We start from the raw sequence: 22,120 nt of genomic DNA on the forward strand, positions 1-22,120 counted from the left end.
TGTCTCACTGAAGAAATCTTACTGTCTTGTCTGCCATCCTTGTCTGGAACAGGACTCCCTGTATGGATATTCTTTAAAAAAATGTTTTATTGATTTTTTTTTTTTTTTAAGAAAGAGGTGGAGAGAGAGCAACATCGATGAGAGTCATCAATTGGCTGCCTCCTGCATGCTCCTCCCCCGACCCGCCACCGCCCCCCACACCCCTCACCACACACACACTGGGGATCGAGCTGGCAACCCAGGCATGTGCCCTGACTGGGAATTGAACCAGCAACCTCATGGTCCATGGGACAATGCTCAACCAACTGAGCCACACTGGCCGGGCTCTTTCCTTTTTTTTTTTTTTTTTAAAAAAAAGGTATTTTAATTGATTTCAGAGAGAGGAAAGAGAGAGAGAGAAACATCACCGAAGAGAATCATCATTCGGCTGCACGCCCCCTACTGGGGATGGAGCCCCCAACCCCAGCATGTTCTCTGACCAGGAATCAAACTGTGACCTCCTGATTCATGGGTTGACGCTCAACCACATAGCAACACTGGCCAGGCTGTATGGACTTTCTGATGCTGGCATTGATGTTGCTTGCACCCCTCCACGCTGGACAATCTGTGTCTTCCTTGTTGAATAAAATCACCTCAATCACACTTAATGCCCTTAGAAATAGCAGAGGGTGGGTGGGGGAAGCAGGAGGGACCTGGGCAAAGGCCTCTGCAGGACACAGGACTCTGCACACAGCACACAGTCAGATCTGGCTGTGCCTTGGGGACTCACTGAGCCTCGTTTTACCCATCTGTCACTTGGGGACAATACAGCTGCCTTTCAGGATTAGTGATCACACAGAAAGGCCGCCAGTGCCTGGCACTGAGGAGGCTGGAGATGACTGGCCGTGACGCGCGATTTCTGTGGGATTGATCTGTGCTCCGTGCCCGGGTTCCCTTGCTTTGTGTGTGCTGATTCTTGGGTTGACAGTTGACCTGTGGTCACTCGAGGGCATCTTCACTTGTGAGGAGTCTCATTCTACTTTTGTCCTCCCTGCCCGGCGAGAGAGAGATGACTGCTTGGGTGGGTGTACCCTGTGGGCAGATGGAGACTCAGGCGTAACTTAGGACAAGGCCCATCAGAGTGTCTGGGAGCTGTGATTTCATGAGAAGGAAGGGACTGGTTTCTCCTCCTTAGTTCCTTGCCTCTCTCGGTCCTAGTGTTTGTGGGCCGATTCCTTTTCATGACTCGAGGGCCCCTCGTTCAGCCCCCGCCCAGCTCTGGGAGGTCATTCAGGGGAGACTGTCCCTCGGGAGGGAAGTGGAGGGCGTCTGCCTGGGTTGCTTCTCCTCTTGACATCCCTTTTGGTCTTCAAACCAGGCTTCGAAGGCAAGGACCTCTGGGCTTCCATTTGGGGTGTCAAGCATCTGGGGTCACCACCTGCCCACCCCCAGGGTGGGAGTCTCCTGCCCTCGAGTGTTAGACCTCAGAGGAGGTACCCAGCGCCTCCAGCCTCGGGACGGGTGGCCTGTGTGTGAGCCAGGATCGCTCGCTGCATCTTTGTGCCGCGGTCCCGCTGTGTGCGTTTAGATGAGCCCCTTGGTTTCTGGAGGCCTCATTTTTTTCTTTATTAAAATGAGAGCACGGATGTTTGACGTTATCATACTTTCCTAAAGCCCTCAACCCCCTTGGGCATAACTGAAATCTACGAGCAGGCCTTCTACAGATAACGGTTCCAGGAGAGCTGTTTGGGTTACAGTGGAGCTATGGTCCTCTGCTGCCCCACCCCCACCCCAGCTCCCCCCAGGAGGGGCCTCACAGGAGATGCTTGAGCAGCTGGGGACGAGCCCTGGGTGGTCTTAGACCTGGAGCCTATGATTAAACAGCACCAGCATCTGCTGTGAGCACCAGCTACGTGTTGAGTGCGTGGCCTTGCCGGTGCTCAGCGCCTCCAGGCACTCTGACAGGCTGAGGCTTGGGGAGGTGGCTCTACCTAGCCCAGGTCACGCAGGAAGGAAGGGGTGGAGCCTTCGACCGAGCCCAGGGTGCTCAGCTGCAGTCTGTCTGCTCAGCTGTGAGCATTACTGCCTCCCTGTGACTTGGGCATCCTGGCTGGCTCCTGAGGTCGGTTCTTTGACTTGTCACCTCTGATGGCCTCAGCATTTAGCCTTTTCCATGCTCCCAGTTCAGGGATGGGTAGTAATCGGCCAAAAGTAACTGTGTTTTCTACTTAACAAATCGTGTCTGTGACATCAGGTGTCATCCTTGTTCCGGGTAAACGTTATCCCTCTCCCACTGTCCTCATCACTTCCTCTTGTTTGTGCAAACAACAGGCGCCTGTTTATTCCACTTGCCCTCAGCACTCCTGTGTCCAGGGCATCGCCCGCAGAAATGAGGACACTTGGTGGGCGAGGCTGGTGCCTGAATGAGTTGGCCCCCGGGGTACACCATTCCTTAGGGGGATTGAGGCTGGGGTGTAAGGGTTGCCCAGAATTGATTCTGCTTGAATGGAAGCTCTGGGCATGTCCCCAAGTCCCCCAGCCCCTTCAGGGGCACAACAGACTAGGGGGTTCAAAGCACCTGCCCCAAGACTAAGGGATGGATGGTTTAAGGGGTCTTCCATCAGTTCTGAAGCTTAGCCTACCAGCTGTCACCTCGCCCCTCTGTTCCATGACCCCGATGACTTCCTATCACTGTAGGTTAAAGTCCCCAAACTGCAGTCCTACGTCCAGGACCTCCCATTGACTGCTGGCTCTGCTGGTAGTGGCTATGTCACAGCCCACATTCACGGTGTCACATGTGATGGTTATGGACGGCTCACCCCCCTTACATGGCTGGGCTGTCTGTGATGGGGTGTTATTTACTCCCTATCGGATGAGCGCAGTCTGAATGCAGTTGCTAATGCTAGCATCTCGTTTCTCTTGTTTCACCGGCCTTCCTCCGTTCCCTCCCTTCTTTCCGGCTGCTCATCACAGGCCACCTTCTCTAGGAAGTTCTTCATGAGCGGCTTAGCTGTCCTCTTCAGCGCCAGTGTTTCTTGAGAACTGTGGTAAACGGTGTATGTGATTGCATAGTTTCACCTGTACCCAGTCATTACCTTTCACGTATTGCCTGGCGGCTTTAGACACGACTTCTTCATCTCTTTGTCCATTCATCCATTCATCAGCTGACCATTCAGCAGCCGTTCTATTCAGCTCCTCTCCTGTAGTAGGAGGAAATGAGGAAAGTGAGCCTCTGTCCTAGGGATCTTGGGCTGATCCACACATAAAAATCAAAAAAGAGGTATTTGTGGCTTCCCAGTTCTCACCCATTGATCATAGTGGCCTTGAACCTGGGCTTCAGCTCCATGGTCAGGAGGGTGCTCCAAGGAAGCAGTTTCCATCTAGAAACGGTCTGATTGCCAGCCTGGTCCTCAGGCCTTCGTCCTGGTGGCCCAGGGCCTGAGCATCACTCAGAAGCACCTTCTACATGCTGGCTGGGGTCCCTGGGAAGCAGATGCTGAGAGGTAGATTAGTAGGCAGGATGATTATTAAGGGATGCCTTTGGGATCCACATCGGTGAAACTGAGGGGACAGAGATCAGGACTAGGCAGAAGGAGAAGTCGAGTTGTGACAATGTCCCAGCAAAGGCCCCAGCCAACCTCATGGGAGCCCTGGAGCTGGGATGGCCCTTCAGAATTTCCCAAAATTGAGACGAGGTTTGGTCCATCATTGTAGGTGGGCTCCCCTGGAAGGATGCTCGATCTTGAGCAAGGTCATTGTCTTGAAGCTCATCCTCTGCCAGCACTGTCAGCCCCTGCTCTGGAGGGTGACTGGATGGATATGCCTGCGTGATCACCATTTTATCCCTAGCACCGGCATACGATAGGCACCCTGGATTTGGGGGGATGGAGTGCCTAAGCTTTATGGAAGCAGCATAGTTAAGTCATCCAGCAAATACTTCCTATTTTAGCGATGATTTTGTTTTTGAGCTTTTCTCATCTAGGGAGTGTTCACCATTGGCTTCCTGGAAGAGGCGCCCTTCACTCTGGGGGTGTGACTTCCTGGTGGTTGGCCTTGGGCCAGAGATGGACACAGTGTTTCCTTGGCTCCCTAGACAGTGACTCACTGAGATGGAGAGCGAATGGGCAAGGGATGTTTTTCTCGGGGAGGGGACTCCCCCTCCAGCCCGCCTGTTGGTGCACCTGTCCGCTGCAGGAAATTCCCTGCGTAACTTATGCGCACCGACCTTTGACCTCCCAGTAGCCTGGAACTTCCCCAGGGGGTCCCATTGGCCCAGTGACGTTATGTCATCTAAGTGATTGGAAAATTGGAGGCACCACTCTGTTGAGCTGACTGAAAAATACACATTTTCTCCTCTCTGAGTCACCCCACATCTACAGCCCGGGGTCTAAGCAACCACATGGTCACCCCCGCCCCCTCCTGTATGTAAATGAGCTGTCATTGCAGTTTAGGAAGTAGAGACTGAACAGAGAGGAGATGCAATCAGAGATTCTAGATCTGAGACACCCAGCCATTGCAGGTCCCACCCCCTTCCTTTGCATGAGGCCTGAGTGGGGAAGGACTTGTTTGTATGGTCATCCCTCAACCTGGACTTGGACCGAAGGACAGGCGCTGGACTCTCTGCAAAGGTGCCGCGAGGACCCGTGAAGGCTGGCATGTGGCGAGTTGTTTACAGAACCGAGAGGCTGTTACCGAAAGCCATGGCTTTGATGTTCTGGGTGACAGGACCTGTGTCGGCAGGAAGGGAGGGTGTAGGGTTGCTTCACGAATGTGACACCCCTGGGGCGGGAGGGGAGGTGGGAGGATGCTTGTGAGGGAAAGTTGCATGTAAGTGTAGCTACAAAAAGGAAAGTTTGAGGTGGAGGTGAAAGGCCTCCATGCCCTGGGAGAGCCACCTTCCTCCCACAGCGGCCACCACACCCTCTGTTTTGATGGGAGGCTTTGCCACGCACTTCACAGTTCACAGAGCATTTTCCTACGTGTTCACGCCTTCCGTCCACACACAGGTGCAGCTGCTGGATGCCGTCTCACCCACACGAGGGGGAGCCTGGCCAGGAGCCCAGGAGTCTCTGACTCCAGGTCCTTTCTTTCTTTCTTTTTTCAAAAATATTTTATTGATTTTTTTACAGAGAGGAAGGGAGAAGGATAGAGAGTTAGAAACATCAATCAGCTGCCTCCTGCACAACCCCTACTGGGGATGTGCCCACAACCCAGGTACATGCCCTTGACTGGAATCGAACCTGGGACCCTTCAGTCTGCAGGCCGACGCTCTATCCACTGAGCCAAACCGGTTAGGGCTCCAAGTCCTTTCTTCATGGGACAGTGGTGGATCCTCACGCTGCTTCCTGGGGGCAGTGTAGGGTTTAGGAGCCCCGTTTGTTTCTGGGGCTAGATGGCTGCCCTCCTCGGAGAGTGTGGGCACTTTCTAGCCATCCTCTGCCTTTGTTTCCTGAGCTGTGCCAGGCGGGTGGGAAGAGTCCCTGCCTGCCTCCTGGGTTGAGGTAGGGATGAGAGCATACCCCGTTCCCACACACACTTGCGCCCTTCATTCTAGGAGTGTGTCAGGGAACTGTGCCAGGTAGGATTAGGGGCACACTTGAAGACATTTCCCGTTCAGTTCCAGGCCACTGCCACAAAGCAAGCGTCACAATATAGCAGGTCACGTGAATGTTCTGGTCTCTCCCCTCCCTCCCCCGGCCCATGCACAGAAAAGTTACGTTAGTCTAGCCTGCATGGCTCAGGGGTTGAGCATTGACCTATGAATCAGGAGGTCACGGTTTGAGGGTTCGATTCCTGGTCAGGGCACATGCCCGGTTGCAGGCTTGATCCCCAGTGTGGGCGTGCAGGAGGCAGCTGATCAATGATTCTCTCTCATCATGGATGTTGCTCTCTCTCTACCTCTCCCTTCCTCTCTGAAATCAATGCAAATATATTTGGGGGAAAAAAGAGGAAAAAGGTTATGTTTACACTCTACTAATCTAGTAAGCGTTCTGTGGCATTATGCCTTAAAAAACAATGTGCATGCCTTCATTAAAAATGCTTTATTGCTAAAAAATGTGAACCATCTTCGGAGCCTTCAGGAAGACATTGTCTTGAGTTTGAAGACAGGTAACGTGTATGAAACACAGTAAGACGGTTCCGCCTGCACATGGGCGGCTTCCCCGAGTGCCTGTAACAGCCGCTCCGGCGTCTCGGGACTCAGGGCTGGTCTCGTGGTGATCACATCCAGCGCCCTCTAGGGCGACGGGTCTGTCGTCATTCTGGTCCCCCCACCTTGGAAAGGGGTGTCATGAAGAGGAAGGTGGGCACCAGGCTCAGCATGGCAAACGGGGAATGGCTCACCGCCTCACACACTCGGAGCGGCTCCCGCAGGGACAGGGCCCACTGTTCGCCTTTGTGTTAGAAACAACCACAGCTTTCTGAAGAGGCCAGGCATTCGTGAGGCAAAACCCAGCGGGATAGTTTTTAACGAAGAGTCCTACCCATCCCTGTCCCCAGACCTCCTTTTCTCTCCCCCCAAGACACCCACATCCTCTGCTTGTTGGGTCCCCCAAATGTCGTCTGTGTGTGGTTGAACTTCTTGGAAAAGAAGGTGTACGTCTGTGAGCGCATCCGTGTGCAAGTATTGAGCGGCTTCTGTGTGCAGTGCTGGGGCAGTGCTGGTGGGGGACACCAGGCAGGAAGCTGGGGTCTCCACCCCCCACAGCTTCCTGCTGCAGCACCAGGGGACGGGCTGGTCTCAGTTCTGGCTGCTTCGTGGACCCAAAGTGCCTGCCTCTCCTTGGTCTGTGGAAATCTCTGGGCTCGAATCCCAGATCACCCACCTTCCAGATGAAACACCAGGCGAAAGCCTCCCTCCAGCCTCAGTTTCCTGCAGCGGGAAATGGGAATAACAATAGCATTTGCCTGAAGGGGGTCTTGGGAGGATCACGTGACTGGAGATGCAGGCAGTTCTCCTGACACTGCCTGGCACTCGTGAAACCCCACCTTGCCCTCTGCCCTCCTCCAGGTGCCTCCCTGGCTTGCTGCCTGATGGCTGGCCAGGGGGTGGGCCCTCCAAGCCTGGCTTTGGGGTGCAGGGACAGAGGGAGCCATCCATTGGTCTTCCTTTGTGGCGGGAGGGGTGGTGGTTCAAACTGAGTTTCAGTGTCATCCTTTGTAGTTTTCCACCCAGTAAATCGTCACATTTCTGCACAAGGTGACATGGCTTTGGTGAGAAAGGCTTGTGTTTGGGGCTCACGTGGATGGTGGGGACTCGGGCCTTTAGGTCGGTCACTGCCACCCTGCTCCTCAGCTCTGGGTCATTCAAACAGGCAGGAACAATGGCAGGGATGGTTTGCAGAGCTGCTGTGCACCCAGACTCACCACTATTCACCCGCTCTTCCCCCATCCCCCTGCACACACACACACACACACATACAAGCACACACACACAACACACATATACAAGCACACACACAACACACATATACAAGCATACACACACACAAAACACACATATACAAGCACACACACAAAAAAAACACACATATACAAGCACACGCACACACAAAACACACATATACAAGCGCACACGCACACACACATGCACACACCGTTTTTTCTGAAATGTTTGAGAGTAAGTTGTGGACATGCCCTTTTATCCCTAAATCTTCTCCAACTCAGGCAACTGAGTGTTGCTTCAACTGTATTATCTAACCCACGGGCCACACACCATCTCACCAGTTGTCCCAATAATGGCCTCTGGGGTTTTCCTGATGCCAGAGCCCTCTGCACTCCGTGGCCACGTCTCCTTACCCCTCCTGACCTTGACATTTCTGAGGCGTGCGGGCCAGTTGCTCTGGGGAACGTCCCTCGTTTTGGGTTGGGTTCTCCCTCTGGAAGGCGCATGCTGTTCCACTTGTTTTACTACGTGTCCTGCAGTCCTGGGTGGTCCAGTGTGGCTGGTGGTCACTCCCACGTCTTGTCCACGAGCAAACTGAGGCGTAAGGAGGTCAAGCAGTCAGTCTCTGGCCGCATTCCCAGGAAATGGCCGTGCTGGGATTCAAGTCCAGGATCATCTAGTCGGCCTGCCCCTCAGTGGGAGTAGTGGCAGCAGTGAGACCCCAAGAAGAACAGGTATTAACCAAGCACTTGCCGTGAGCCAGGCATTGGGCTAAGCATCCTGCATGCACGGCAGTGCGTCCTCTCCCCGGCCCTGGGAGGCAGCTGCTCTGAGTGGCCCTGATTCACAGATGAGGATCAGAGAGGTCAAGTAGCCTGTCCAGGGTGCACAGCTGTTGACGGGATGAGCTCTGCCCCCGGCAGCCTGTGTCCCGAGTCGGCGCCTGTTTCCCATGCACTTAGGCCTGTTGGATCTCAGAGTCGGGGCAAGCGCGTGAGGCAGGCTCTGCTGACCCCCCGTGATTGTCCTTTCCCAGGGGCTTCTCTGGGGGATCGAGCACCCCAAGGCTGGGGCTGCTCTCAGGGTCTTCCCCCCTGAGGTGCCTTCATCCACCTCCGTGGTCTGTTTGCAGCCAGCCGAGGATGTTTGAATGATCTCCAGGTCAAAAATCCTGGGGAGAGGATGGGCACTTGCGTAGCCTGAGTCACCACGTAGTCATTCATCTGACGGCTGCCTCAGCGTGTCCTGCCGAGCAGCCAGGGCCCCTGCCTGTGGGGCGGCTGGTCTTGGCTGTTCACCTTCTCCTGGGAGAAAAGAAGCGATTACCACCCTGCCTTTCGGGTCGTGGGGAGGAATAGAACAAGGAAGACCCCGGCAGAGCGAGAAAGATCCCTGAACACAATGGCCAAGGGGCCTGTGTCTGGGCCCCCACTCACCTCTCATGTCCTAGGATCTTGGGGGTCTAGCTAGGTCTACCTGTCAGCATCCCGAGAAAGCCCGAGGTCCCCTGGTTCAGGGGCAAGGGCAGGGTTTGTCTGTCAGCCGCAGAGCTGGGGTCTCCCTGTCCCGGGACGGTGTGGCAGGCCGGGGGGCCTGGGAGCAGCAGCTTCCGGGTCTTCAGGCTCAGGGCTGGACAGGCTGCGTGTCGCCCCCTCTGCCCCCTCTGCCCCCTCTTCCGCTGGGCTGGCTGGATCCCGAGGAAGAGGGGCCCGGTTAGCCCTGCCCCTGCGCTGGGCCAGTCTCCTTCTTCCCTGGCTTGTCTCTATGGGTGGGAAGCTACCCGACAGCCTGCCAGGCTCGGGGCATTGACGTGGTGCGGCGACCTTCCCACTCTGACCACCCTGGCCGGTCAGGACGGCCTCCCCAAGCTCTGGCAGCGAGCCTCTGGCTGGGCCCGCTCCCGGGAGAAACTTAGAAATTTTAGTTCCCTAATTACCATGGAACATTGCTCCGTGGTTTAAAACATTAATTAAAAACATTAATCAACTTGGCCGCCTTGGAAGGAGGTTTTGTTTTTTTTTCTTTCTGGCGAGAGCTGACTTTCTGGGTTGTTGCTGCCCCCCTCACGAGGAGCTGGGGCTGAGCTTGCAAACGAGTGATTCAGCCACACACAGGTGGGTGTCGGGCAGCCTCCTCGGCCTCTCTGAGCTTTACTTTCCACGTCTGTGAAATGGGCATGAGGGTCGGACTCTGACCTGACCTCCTGGGGTCACCGTGGGTGCTCAGTGAGGTCCCGGGAGGATATTCCTCAGCAGAGTGTCCCGTCCGGGGGGCTTGTCCGTGGCACTGCTGTCAGGATTTGCTGCATGTCTCTCGCCCCTCCCAGTTTCTGGAGCGTAGCCCGCCTGCACGGTCTCGTGCGGCATGCCTGGGAGCTGGCAAGGGTTACCATCTGCTCCATCTTGCAGATGAGCAAACAGAGAAGGAGGGCCGTCAGGCCTGGAGCTGAGGCCGGTGCACACGAACCCCAGACTTTAGCTCCATTCTCACTGGCTTCTCCTGCTCCCCGCGCCCTGTGTCCTGAGCCACGATGCTGACCCAGTCATCGTGGGGAGACAGAGAGAGGGGAGACCTTCTCCCTCCTCATGGGGAGGAGACGAAGAGTTAAGGCCCCAGCACTTGCCTCAGTGGAATGCCGATCACTGGCGTTCCTAAGCGTTTGTCACGTGCCAGGCCCCGTGCTCAGCTGTGCAAAGGTTCTTGCTTTGAGAACAGACCTTTAAGATGAGGAACTGAGGCTCAGAGAGTCGCTTGCTCAGGCTCCTAACAGGACGTTGGCAGTAGAACTGGGATGCCCACCCGGGCAGCCTGACCACGAGCCCACAGTCAGCGGGAAGCCAGCGGCTGCCCTTTGGGGTAATGAAGCCAATGCATTTGACCATAAGGAAAACGGCCTCTTCTTTCGGGGCATAAGGCCTGGGAGCGAGGGAGGCTGCCCACGGGGGAGCGTGGGTGTGCGAGGAGGCATCTTTCTGAGCGCGCTGTCAGCCGAGGGGACTTCTCTGAGAGAGGGGGTTCCCCGTCTCCCACTCGGAACCGGCATTCTGAGCAGCGATGGATCCAACCAGCCCTTGACGGGAGGGGCTGCTGTCGGTCCCCATCACACAGACACATCCAGGGGAGGAGGTGACAGCCAGAGGGCCTCACAGAAGCAAATGATGGCACAGTTTTCCTGGAGGAGAGAGGGGATTGATGGTGGGGAATTCGGGCCACCTGGCCTCTGCCCTTGGGGCAAGGGCACTTCTCTGGCTGTTTCCAGAATGGAGGGCAAATTCCCCTTCAGCACTTGTCAGTCTTCTTTATTCCGAGTCTGTGCTCACGGGAGTCCCATCTGCTCAGTGATTCGGCTTCCAAGATGCTGTGGAGTTGGGGATGTGGTGGGGGTGGGGGGTGGGAGGGGGGCGCAGGATGGAGGTCTGGAAGGATCGCTCCATGGTGATGTAACCGTGTGGTTTGCTGGGGGTGCCCCACCGTCCCTTGAAGAAGAGAAGTCAGTGTCAGAGCTCACCCGCGGAGCGCCTGGTCCTGCTCCGGGGAGTCTTAGGGGGTCCTCGCAGTGCTGATAAGATTAGGGGTGGCCGTCTCGCCCCTTTTGGCCACCTCCTGTAGCTGCCTCGATGATCCGCGAGGATAAGAGGCCCTGGGGACGCTGCACAGTTGTTTGTTCCCTGAGTAATTCATGATGTGCACGGATTGCATGCTAGCAGATCGCAGTGTGGGGCCCAGATAAAAGTGCTAGCAGATCGCAGTGTGGGGCCCAGATAAAAGTTACAACCAAGTTAATCTGAGACAGCTTCCCCCGTTTCCATAAGCCCCGCCTCCTGGGGAATGGCTTGGGCATCTGGGACAGGCCGTCCTCAGAATGAAGTGATTCCGTGTTTCTATTCCCCAACCCCCCGAGCCAGAATTCCTGGAATCGGATGAACTCAAGCGTTAGGGGGGAAGGACCCTTGCACAGGGTGGATGGGGGAGGCTTGGGAGTCAGGAGACCCGGCCGTCAGTGCTGGCCTCGCCTCGCATGTGATCTCTGAAATACGGAGCTATCAAAAACGCATCTCATGGGACTGAACGGCTTCGTGTATTTCACTGTACATCAGGGTACTTGACACATCACAGTTGCTCAATAAATGTCAGCTCTCCCACTGCTTCTCATTTAGCTCATAGTATATAGGCACTTCTTATTTTTTCTTATTTTTTTGTGGGGGGAGGGGTTAATCCTCACCAAGGGATATTTTTCCATTGATTTTGGGAATAGAAGGGAAGGGGAGAGACAGAGAGATAGGGAAACATCGATGTGAGAGAGATACATCGATTGGTTGCCTCCTGAGTGCAACCGAGGTATGTACCCTTGACCAGAATCGAACCCAGGACCCTTCAGTCCACAGGCCAACACTATCCACTGAGCCAACCCGGCCAGGGCGGGTACTTCTGATTGTTTAAGTGAATGAGATGTCTCTTGTGGACATTGGTGCTAATCATTCTCTGTCCTTTTCGGATCTATTTGCAGGATCCTGGGATTTAGGTGCCTTTCGCCTGAAAACACACGTGTCCATTCAACACTCCGGAGGGACCCGAGTGCTGGTCTTCCCTGGACTCCAGCGGTAACGCCTTGAGCTTGGAGGAGGGAGGTAAGGGAATGTCTCCTCTTGAGCCCTATAGGACGGGCCGGAAGTGGCTTTTGGAACTGGTGATGTCTAGCAACTCAGCTTGGGTTGTGGCTCTTGACTTCTCGGCTTGGCTCCCCTGGCAGCTCTGGAGGGCTGGGGCCGTCGGCTTCGGTCACCTCATCCTGATACACGGGGCCTGGCTCTGATCGCCTGTGCCGTGTGCCTCCGGAGCGCTCTCTCCTTCAGCCCCTAGTCGCGGAAGGAGCCCCCATTTCCAACGTGGCGCCCCACTCCTTTCCTCCTGGTGGAGGAGGATGCTCTGGCGCCTGGCTGAGACATGTGGGGGCCATACCTGGGAGAGGATGGGAAGGGGCGCTGGGTTAGGAACCAGGTCGAAATGCCTTTGGGGACACTCGGATGACGGATTCCTCCCTCCCCACCTCCTTGAAGCGCCTGCTCCAGCCACGCCGGGTCTGAGGCTGCCTGCGGTGAAGGCTGGAAGTGAACACGGAGGCTTCAGGCAGGGCCAGTCCTTCCTGGTTTTGCTCCTGGCCTCCCCCGGGCAAATCACCCAGCCTCGCCAAGCCTCGGTTTCCTCATCTGTACAATGGGGATCCTCTTAGCACCGGCCTCCGGAGGGCGTTGTGGGTATTGAATGAGACAGTGGAGATTAGGAGGAAAGGCTCCAAAACCAGAGTGTTCTGTTTTTGTTTTTTTAATTCATTCATTACACCATGTAGAGGCCCTTCCATGCAGCAGGCTGGTGTAAAGTCCTTGGCCTGCTCTTCTCTGTGCCTCCCACCGGCCACCAGATCCGCTTCGGGAAAGCTGGGAATCGCCTTGCAGGCCTGAGCAGACCTGGTTGCTCCCTCCCCTGGATGCAGCCTCGATTTCCGGCCGGCCCGTCTCCATTCTTCCCCTGCCCGTACACTCAACGGCTGGTGAGCTTGTTCCCGCGAGGACTGTCTCAGGGGCCCTGACACCCCGGGGTTGGGCCTCCCATTGCGCCTCCTGTAAGAGCAAATGGATGAGGCGTCGGAAAGGAGGCAATGGCGAGGGGGAGAGAGAGCTACCGGGAGAACCCAGAGAAGAATGTTTTCGGGATCACTGGAGGAGTTCCGTTGCAATTGCTTTTTAAAGGAGAGGTTGAAGGGAATGAATAAGACGGCGGAAAAGGAGAATGGTTCCCATCGCAGATTTGAACACTATGCAAGGGCGGACAGGTGGATGAGAAAGGTGGACTGGCTGGTGTGCAGATGGCCGGGGGAGGCAGGACGGGGAGGGAAGGAGAGAATGCGCTAAGGCGGCGGAGTGCCATCTTTTCCTCGTGCCTGGAATTTGGCAGGGCGCCTTGTGTTCAGCAGCCTCAGGGCACAGGGGGATGGAGAGCAGAGGCCTCGCCCTTCAGTCATAGTGCGGGGGGAGGGGGGAGGCTGCGGGGGAGGGGCGCTGGAGCACATACAGGACACTCCAAGCTCACCAGGTGTGTGGGAGGGAGGCCTGGAGCGGGCCCCGCTCCCTTGGGGAGGTTTCCCAGAGAGGGTGCCGCCTCTTCACACCCTCAAAGACGCATGTGAGTAAGACCTGGGAGCTGAGCGCATCTGCGATGAGGAAGCCTGTCTGTCCCACGGACGTCCGCACCTCCGGGCACTGAATGCATTATCTGATGTCCCACTTCTGCCGTCAGAACCCACCTGCAGTGCGGGCGGCAGGACTTCCTGTGCGCGGGCTGCATTCCTGGTTTGGCCCTGGAGCCCTCAGCAGGTCCTAGAGTTTGTTTGTGGAGCCCATGCTCCCTCTCCCTCTCCCGCTCCCGCTCCCGATCCAGGCAATGGGCTTTGGGACAAGTGTGGACGCAGACCGGCGGCAGCCTTTTCCGGGGTCACACTCCCTGCAGCACCCCAAGGGCTGGACAAGCGGCTCCCGCTGCGGGGCAAGGGCGGATGGGACTCCGGTTCCTGGGGCAGAGGATCCAGCGGTTCTCAACCTGTGGGTCGCGAACAATGAAAATACATCCTGCATATCAGATATTTACATTACGATTCATAACAGTAGCAACATTACAGTGATGAAGTAGCAACGAAAATAATTTTGTGGTTGGGGGTCCCCACAACTGGAGGAACTGGATTTAAGGGTCGCGGCATTAGGAAGGTTGAGAACCACTGATAGAAGCTGAAAGAATTGTCTCCCGGGGCTGCAAGCGTGGTCAGGGTGGCCTGCCTTCTGTGGATGGAGGAGAGGCATGGCAGGTCTGACTGGGGGTGACGGGAGAGCAGTTTCCCCAGAACTCAGCTGCTGGGAGCAGGCAGAACAGGGGTAGGTGCTGGATTCAGGCTGCGTAGTCCTAAGCGCGTCCCGGGCGGAGCTGGTCTGCGATGGGGGCCCTGATCCAGGATCGAGCACCTGTGCTCGTGCCTGTGCTCCTCCTTGTCCTAAGGGCCCTGCTCTCCCGCCTGCATCCCTGCCTAGAAATCAGCTTCCTGCCAATGGGAGGGCACCCGTACCTTTCCAATGCACGAGCCTGGGCCATCTGACTCTTCCTGCCATAGAACAGAGGTGCCAGGAACCTGGACTCCACCTTAGCCTCGCCTCCCTCACCCACCCTCTACCCTCACCCCCACCCCCTAGACCAGTGATGGCGAACCTATGTCATCTCTGACACGTGAACTCATTTTTTTGGTTGATTTTTCTTTGTTAAGTGGCATTTAAATAGATAAAATTGATATCAAAAATATAAGTCTTTGTTTTACTATGGTTGCAAAGATCAAAAAATGTCTATATGTGACGCGGCACCAGAGTTAAGTTAGGGTTTTTCAAAATGCTGACACGCCGAGCTCAAAAGGTTCGCCATCACTGGCCTAGACCCTGGGCAAGACCTTTACTGCTTTTCCAGGCTCTCTTTTCTCAGCTGTAAATCAACTGGCCTCCACTCTTCCACCTGCTTCCCTGTCCAGCTCCTCACCTTCTCAGTGTCACTCTCTCATCCAGGCCCCTCCTTGGACCCGCGCACAGGCTGGGTTTCTTCCCTTTGACCCCCACCTTGCTTTTGGACCCCGACTCTGGAGGCATCTCCTGGCTCCTGTCTGATACTTGCAAGCCAACCCCTCGGGCCTCGGTCAGAGGGCACTCGGCGTCTCCTGCCCACGGAGGACAGGAGCCAGCCTGGCCTCCGGCCACGGGTACCCGTGGAAAGGTGGCTGACCGTCCTACAGAAAAGACTGCGACCCACTCGGAAGCCTGCGTTGAAACAGAAATGTCTTTTGAAGACGCCTCTGGTATTGGCCCACTTTATTACTGCTTCTTGTGGTTTCATATTGAGGCTTTTGGCTCACTGCATTTGACCGGGAGTTTATTTTTAGTAGCGAAGGCAGTTCAGTTAATGTCTGCACATGAGAGCAACGCAGAGGAGGGATACGTAAGTCTAGGGGAAACGGTGCCTAACTTTGCTGCTTCTGATAAAACCACGCCAGCGGACACTGAGCTTCCTCGGGGTGCCTGCCGTGGGCTTGTGCAGAGGCTGGGAGCGGTGGCCGGGCCATCTCCGAAAACGAAACCGTTTCTGGGTTTCCTTCTGCCCCACAGCTGGCCACACGGTGAATGAGCCCCAGTCATTAGGGCTGATTCTTCTTATAATCAACACTAGAGGAAAGGCTCGACTTTGGGACCCCCAGCTCCTGTCCACCCCCCCTCCCCCCCACACCCGAGTGGGTTTCATTCTGTCTTCAGAAGCAGCAGCCGACTTCTCCCGGATTGGAGATCAGATCTTGAGGGAAGGCTCCGGGTCTGGTTCTGGCTCCTGCCCCAGCTTTTGGCTCCAAGACAGGCACACAGGACGTGCCGGGGGAGGGTCTCTCGAATGGACGGGACTTCAGGACCCCGGGTTTGGTCTCGCAAGGCAGACACGGTTCCGGAAGGACATCAGAGGCTCCTCAGTCTGCTTTGGGCAACAAGCGAGCACTGCGGCTGCTTGGGACTTGATAGTTTATCAGGTTCTTTCTCGCCCTTTCTCCTCTCTCCCTCCTTTGATTGCGCGACTGTTTACTGGGAGGCTGCAGCATGGCAGTGCGTGGGGTGCCTGGAATCAAGGGGAGAAAAGCCACCCTTCCTGCTGGGAAGGAAACCCCCGGGCGGATGGGCTCCCTGTGGTGATGTGCGGCTTGTGTGCCTCCTGCAAATCCCTCTGTTGAAAACGGCACCCCAGGGTGATGGTAGCAGGAGGCGGGGCCTGTGGGAGGCGACCAAGTCAAAGTGAAGAGGGCGGAGCCCCAGGATGGGATGGAGGCCCTGCTCAGAGGAGACAACAGGGAGCAGCTTCTCTCTCTCTCTCTCTCTCTCTCTCTCTCTCTCTCTCTCTCTCTCTCGTCTGCACACTGTGAGGACACAGCCCAAGGCGGCGTTCTGCACACCGGGAACTGAATCTGCCGGCACCTTTGTGGTGTACTTCCAGCCTCCGGAACGGAGAGACGGAAGCTGCTGTTGCTTCAGCTGCCCGGTCCCTGGTACCTTCTTACAGCAGCCTGAGCCCAGACACCAGACTGCACCGATGAATGGATTGGAGCCTCAGGGGTGGCGTTAAAGGGATCTCCCTGCTAGCTGTGATGGAGCTCACGTTCCAACAGGCATCTTCTGCATCCAGGCACCCAGACCCGCACCCCTGCCCACCCTTATCGCAGGCGGATCTGGACTCTCCTTGCTGCTCCTCACTCCCCTTCCTTCCTCCCTCCCTCTCTCCATCCCCCCTCCCTCCCCTCTCCTCTCCTTTTTTCTCTGCTGTCTCCCTTTCCTCCTCTCCCAGCTATTTTTTTTTTTTTTCTGAAAATGAGGTCAGTGTTTGGCCTTAAAGACTTCTAGGGGCATGTTTCTGCTGTTGCCGAGCATGGGTACCCTGGCTTCATGCCCATGAGCAATCAGATGGGGGACCTTTAAAAATATTGGGTTAAGGAAAAGTTTCATGAAAATAGAAAAAAGAACAAGAAAACCCAACCTAAGTGCCATCCTCCTGAGCTTGCCTCCTCCCTGAGTATCAGCTCTGCCCCTGCTGGAACGGGAGGGAATGAGAAAGTGACTGGCCATGGGGGAGTTGGGGTGGGGGTGGGGGGCTGCACGGGGCACCTGGAAGGAGCCCTGAGCCCAGGTCTCTGCTTTTGCCACCTGCCAGCTCTGCACGGGGAGGAAGGCTCTGCGCTAGGAGGCAGGCTCTTGGCACGTCCCAGGCTCGGCTCCCTCCTCTGCAGAGCAGGCTGTTCTGAGAGCCAAATGACATGATTGTCTGCGAATCCTCCAAGACGCTCACCTAAGATGCTCCACCAATGGGCGTTGAGCTGACACATTCATCAGCCATTTGCTCTGGGTCTTTGAACCTGATTTCCCCCCAGCTATAATTGAAAGCAGGGGACGGGATGGCCGCCACGGGCCCTCCCCGCTTACACACTTCACATGTTTGCCAGCTTCTTTTTCAGGCTGCTAAAATGTTTGAGGTTTTTTGGGGAACTGTGAAAGATCGTCACCAGGAGGAACAGAAATTAGAGAAAGTATTCCAGATGTCATCATGGTTTACCTGTACCTCCTACACTTGCACTCTGCGACGCACATCCTTCAACACGCCTTTTAAACACAAGCTTTCCTTTTAGAACAGTTTTAGGTTTTTACTGAAAATGTGTGAACCTAGTTGAGAACGGTCCCTTATGCCCACATCTAGTTTTCCCACCAGTAACATCTTCCATCAGTGCAGCCCGTTTTGTTATAAGGAGTGGCCAATATTGATCCATTGCTATTAACTACAGTTTATACTTTTTTTTAAAGGTTTCCTTTGTTTTTACCTGCTGCTTTTTTCTGTCCCAGGATCCCATCCAGTCAGGCTGTGTCCTCAGGTTCCTCTTGGCTGTACCAGTTTCTCGGACATTCCTTGTGTTCGATGGCCCGGACAGTCTTGAGGAGTGCTGGCTAGCATTTTGCAGGATGCCTCCTATGAGCATTTGTCTGATGTTTCCCTCATTACACGGGGACGATGGGACTGGGAGGAAGAGCCCAAAGGCAAAGTCCTGGTTTCATCACATTATATCAAGGGTCTTTCCTATCAACACAACGGACCACTGTGAATGTTAACCTTGACTACCTGGCCGTGGTACCATCATCAGATTTCTCTACCATAAAGGTATTCTCTCCGCCCCCACCCCCTTCCTTAGGCTTGGAAGGATATCTCCATTTACAGCCCACACTTCGGGGCGGGGCTTATGCTCCCCTTGACTGAATAATCTACACACACTATTTGGAATGCTTATCCCTGTGAGATTTCTCTCTTCTCACTAAATTATTTATTTATATCAGTATTTAACTGTCGAATATCTATTATATACTTCATATATTATAACCCAATATCACTTATTTATTTTATTGCTCATGTTTTTCCAGCTTTGGCCATTGAGAGCCATTTTAGTTGGCTCCTGTGTCCTTTTGCTGTAGCCCCATGATTGAGTGTGTGTGTGTGTGAGTTTCTTTTTTAGCATTTTCTTACTTTCTGGCACTCTAAGATGCTCCAGGCTCATCTTGTGTGTCACCTGCCCCAGATGTAGGATTGGCCCATTTCTCCAGGGTGCTCTGGTGTGTTTGTTTCATTGGAGAAAGGTTTTAGATCTGGGTGCTAGATGAGCTCACTGCTACTGGGGTGTCATTGTCCTGGGCCTGTCAGCCCACAGAGCGATGAAATATATGTGTGCGCACTGACCCATTAATACACATATGCACACATCTTTCCATAGTTGGTCTTCAGCCGCATCGAATAAACCCTGAGTCCATGCGCCTGTCCCAATGCTCACCCATGACCACACCCCACACACTTTTGAACAGACTTGGTTTTTCGCCCACGTTGGTTGGCAAGAGGAGCTAATGAATGGCGAGGTCAAAAGTCCACGTGGGTTGAGAACCCTGCACTTTCCCCTGTGGGCAGTCTGGTCTCAGGAGCAGAAGCCAAGATGAACTGGACACAGCTGGACAGACACTCCGCACTGTGTGCTGCCCAGAAGTGCTTGCAAATCGGAGCACTGTCCTGCTCGCAGGCCTCACGTGCCCTTCCTGGCCCCTTAGCCTTCCTCTCTCCTGTGGGAAGCTCTCCCTGTTGCCCCGCCCCTCCCATGTCACCCCACGACATCCCCTGTCCCCCACCCCACACTCCTGGAGCCCCCGGGGCTTACCCCATCAGAAAAACACCCACCTTTAAAAAACATCCTCTGCTTGTCTGTTGAGCCCATGTAGATGTCATCTGGGTAATGTCTCTCATCTTCCCCCCCGCACCCCCCCCCCAAACAACAGCAACAAGGAAGTTCCATCCCTTCAATTTTGGAGTTGGGGCGGTGGATAATGCATTGGACAAGACACGTGCCTTCTTAGAACTTGACACACACTGAGTGCAGATGAAGGAGTTCACGTACAATGCACAACCTCTACCTGTTTCCCTTTCAGTCGGGGGGGTCTCAGATTCAGCAGCCAACAGGGGCCAGGCAGGCAATATAAACAAGTGACGTGGGCCTGAGGGGCAGACCGCAGGGACTGGTGGGGAGCTGGACAGCATGCCGGGCTGGCGAGGAGCCAGGACACCTGGCCAAGGTCCTGCCTGATGGCCAGGGGTCTGTGCATGACCAGCTGCCTGTAAACTTGACCATTGCCCCTGTGCTTGCCCAGTTCACACCGTACAGTGGCCAGTCCGTGGCCACCAACTAGGGCCCAGAAGGACCACTGGCCCAGCGTGGCCAGATCTGATTGCTCTGAGGGAGAGTGGGAGCTGGGGGGAGGGGGACGGCCTTGCCCCTTCCCCTTCCGAGTTGCCTCCTGTTCCCGGCATTGTCACTGTAGCAACACTTCTTCCCCTGGCAGCCGCCCTTGGCCCCGAAAGCAGCAGTCGCTTCCAGTTTGCAGGGGTTTTTTGTTCCACACTCTGGGAACCGGCTGCATTGGCTGCTCTCAGAGATGACGCCCCCAGCAGGGGCTCTGCAGGATCCTCCGGGCTTCTCCGTTCTGATCACCTCTCTGCACACCCATCCCTGAAGGGCTGTGCTCGCTCGGTGCAGCCCACGGCTTCTGGAAGCCTGGGGCCCCCCTTCTGCCCTTTCAGTAAATGGCTCCTTCTTTATCTGAAATCCTGCCGGTTACAACCTCCAGCATGCTTCCTCTTCCCGTGCTGCATCCTGAGGCATGCACAAGGTGCGTTTCGGTATTTCCTAGCCCCCTCTCCTTTGCGCAGCGGAGCCTGAAGCAGGTTTTCCAGGCTAACCACAGCCCACCGGCAGCTCCTGCCCAGAAACCCTGCTGCTTACGCTCACTGCCTGCCCACGAGCAGGGGCTCCCGGGGGCTCCACAGCCGGCTGCTCAGGCAGGCGAGGCTCTGGGTTTTCCACAATGAACGCTGGTCCCCAGGGTGGGCTGGGCTCCTGGGTGTCTGCAGGGGTGTGTGCCCATGCGGAGTGGAAACAGGCTGGTCAAAATAAACCCGGGCCCTGCTGACAGGGGGAAGTGAGGCTTCAGGGAAGAGCGCGTGGGCCGGGTGCTTCTTGGGGAGTTTCCTCTACCTGGGGCGCTGCAGAGGCTGCCCCGGGGTGCACTCCCGCCACACTTCACAGCCACCCCAGCTGCTCACTGAAGGGTGTGTCTGCGAAGCCAGCACAACTCTGTTGCCATCACACCCCCCCCCCCCCCGCCCCCGTTTGCCTCCGACCACCGTCTGAAGTCACCTCCCTGATCTGGCACGTCCAGAGTCCTGCTGTCACCCCAAGGCTGAAACTTGACGTTTCCCAGGGTATGACGTCATAAAGCGTGATTATCCTCAGGGTCATGATTGATAATGCTTCACTGAATCAGAGACAGGCCCTGGTCCGTGCATCCCATGCTCTACCCATTGCTCTAAGCTTCTATCGGAGCGCTCCACAGTGCGCTGCTGTCTCCGGTCTGTATTAGGTTGTGAGGCTGCTGTAACAAAGGACCCCCACATGAGCTGGCTGAAAACAACAGACATTTGTTCTCTTACAGTTCTGGAGGCCAGAAGCCTGGCATCAAGGTGTCCACAAGGCCACATGCCCTCTGACAATTCTAGGGAAGAATCCTTCCTGTCCTGTCTCTGAGCCCTGGTGGTGGCTGGCAGGGCTGGGCCTGCCTTGGCTTGTACTTGGTCACTCCAGCCTCTGCTCCCCTCCTCACATGACCTTGGTTCTTGTGTGTCTGTGTCCCTTTTCCTTTTCTTCTAAGAGCGAGGTCCACCCTGATCTAATATGACGTGGTCCTCACTCGATGACCTCTGCGAAGACCCCATCGCCAATAAGGCCACAGGTGTTGGGGTCTTCTTCAGGGGGCACAGTGACACCCACAGAAGGGTGTTAGAAGATGTCACAACTTCTATTTCTGTTTCCTTTTCCTTTTTTATAAAATGCCTTAAATTTTATATGTTTTACAACAATATAGTCATGCACGTGTTTTATAGTAAGGGTAATTTTCTGCAACGTCTTGATAATTGAATAGTGATTATATAAGATATCAGTATTGAGAAATTGCAAGGCCATTGGGAATTCATTGTAATTTGTAACCCTTTTTGATAGTGTGACATTTTTTTCAAAAGTTCAGAAATTTTAAACGCAAACAACAAGATGAATTTATGAACATACTGATGTGGAAAGGTGTCCATCATCAGTTAATAGAAGAAGAGTTGCAGGACATTTTGTATAGAATCGGCCCACTCTTGTCCAAATTAGGCAGAACAGTAGAGCGACAGGCACGCTGCTCTGCACAGGGGAGAGATTCTGAGAAAGGTATGCACTTCCTGTGAACAGACATTTCTGGGAAATGTGATTGGAAGGTGTGAGAAAGTGGGAGTTTTTACTGGGTAATTTTTTGTGTTTTACTATGCGAGTGGGGAAGTATGAAGCATGTGGCTTGTGTGTGTGGATGTGCTGCTGCACATGCCTGTTTGGTGTGGATGCCTCCCTCCGACTCACTTTCTGTGGTCCTCTGCTGCACAGGCAGTGCCACGAGCACGCTCTCGCCCAGGGGAAACTCACCCATTGTTTTCCTCCGCATCCGCTTCCCCACGCCCCATCCTCGGTGCCTGTGGGCTGTACACAAAGGCGGCCTGCAGCCTGGCCGGTTGGCAGTGGCTCCGGGTGACTCA

General features: G+C 55.1%; 1 long non-coding RNA gene across 7 annotated transcripts in view; it reads left to right on the top strand.

The window, feature by feature from the left end:
* LOC132219748 (uncharacterized) overlaps positions 1 to 22,120 on the top strand; it is an 801,764-nt gene that overhangs the window by 96,957 nt on the left and 682,687 nt on the right. For all 7 annotated transcript variants that reach the window (XR_009449597.1, XR_009449595.1, XR_009449596.1 and 4 more), the window contains exon 3: positions 11,871 to 11,991. This is a non-coding gene — a long non-coding RNA (uncharacterized LOC132219748). The remainder of the gene's footprint in view (positions 1 to 11,870; positions 11,992 to 22,120) is intronic.

This window comes from Myotis daubentonii, chromosome 17, assembly GCF_963259705.1.
Source record: "Myotis daubentonii chromosome 17, mMyoDau2.1, whole genome shotgun sequence".
Classification (NCBI taxonomy): Eukaryota; Metazoa; Chordata; class Mammalia; order Chiroptera; family Vespertilionidae; genus Myotis; species Myotis daubentonii.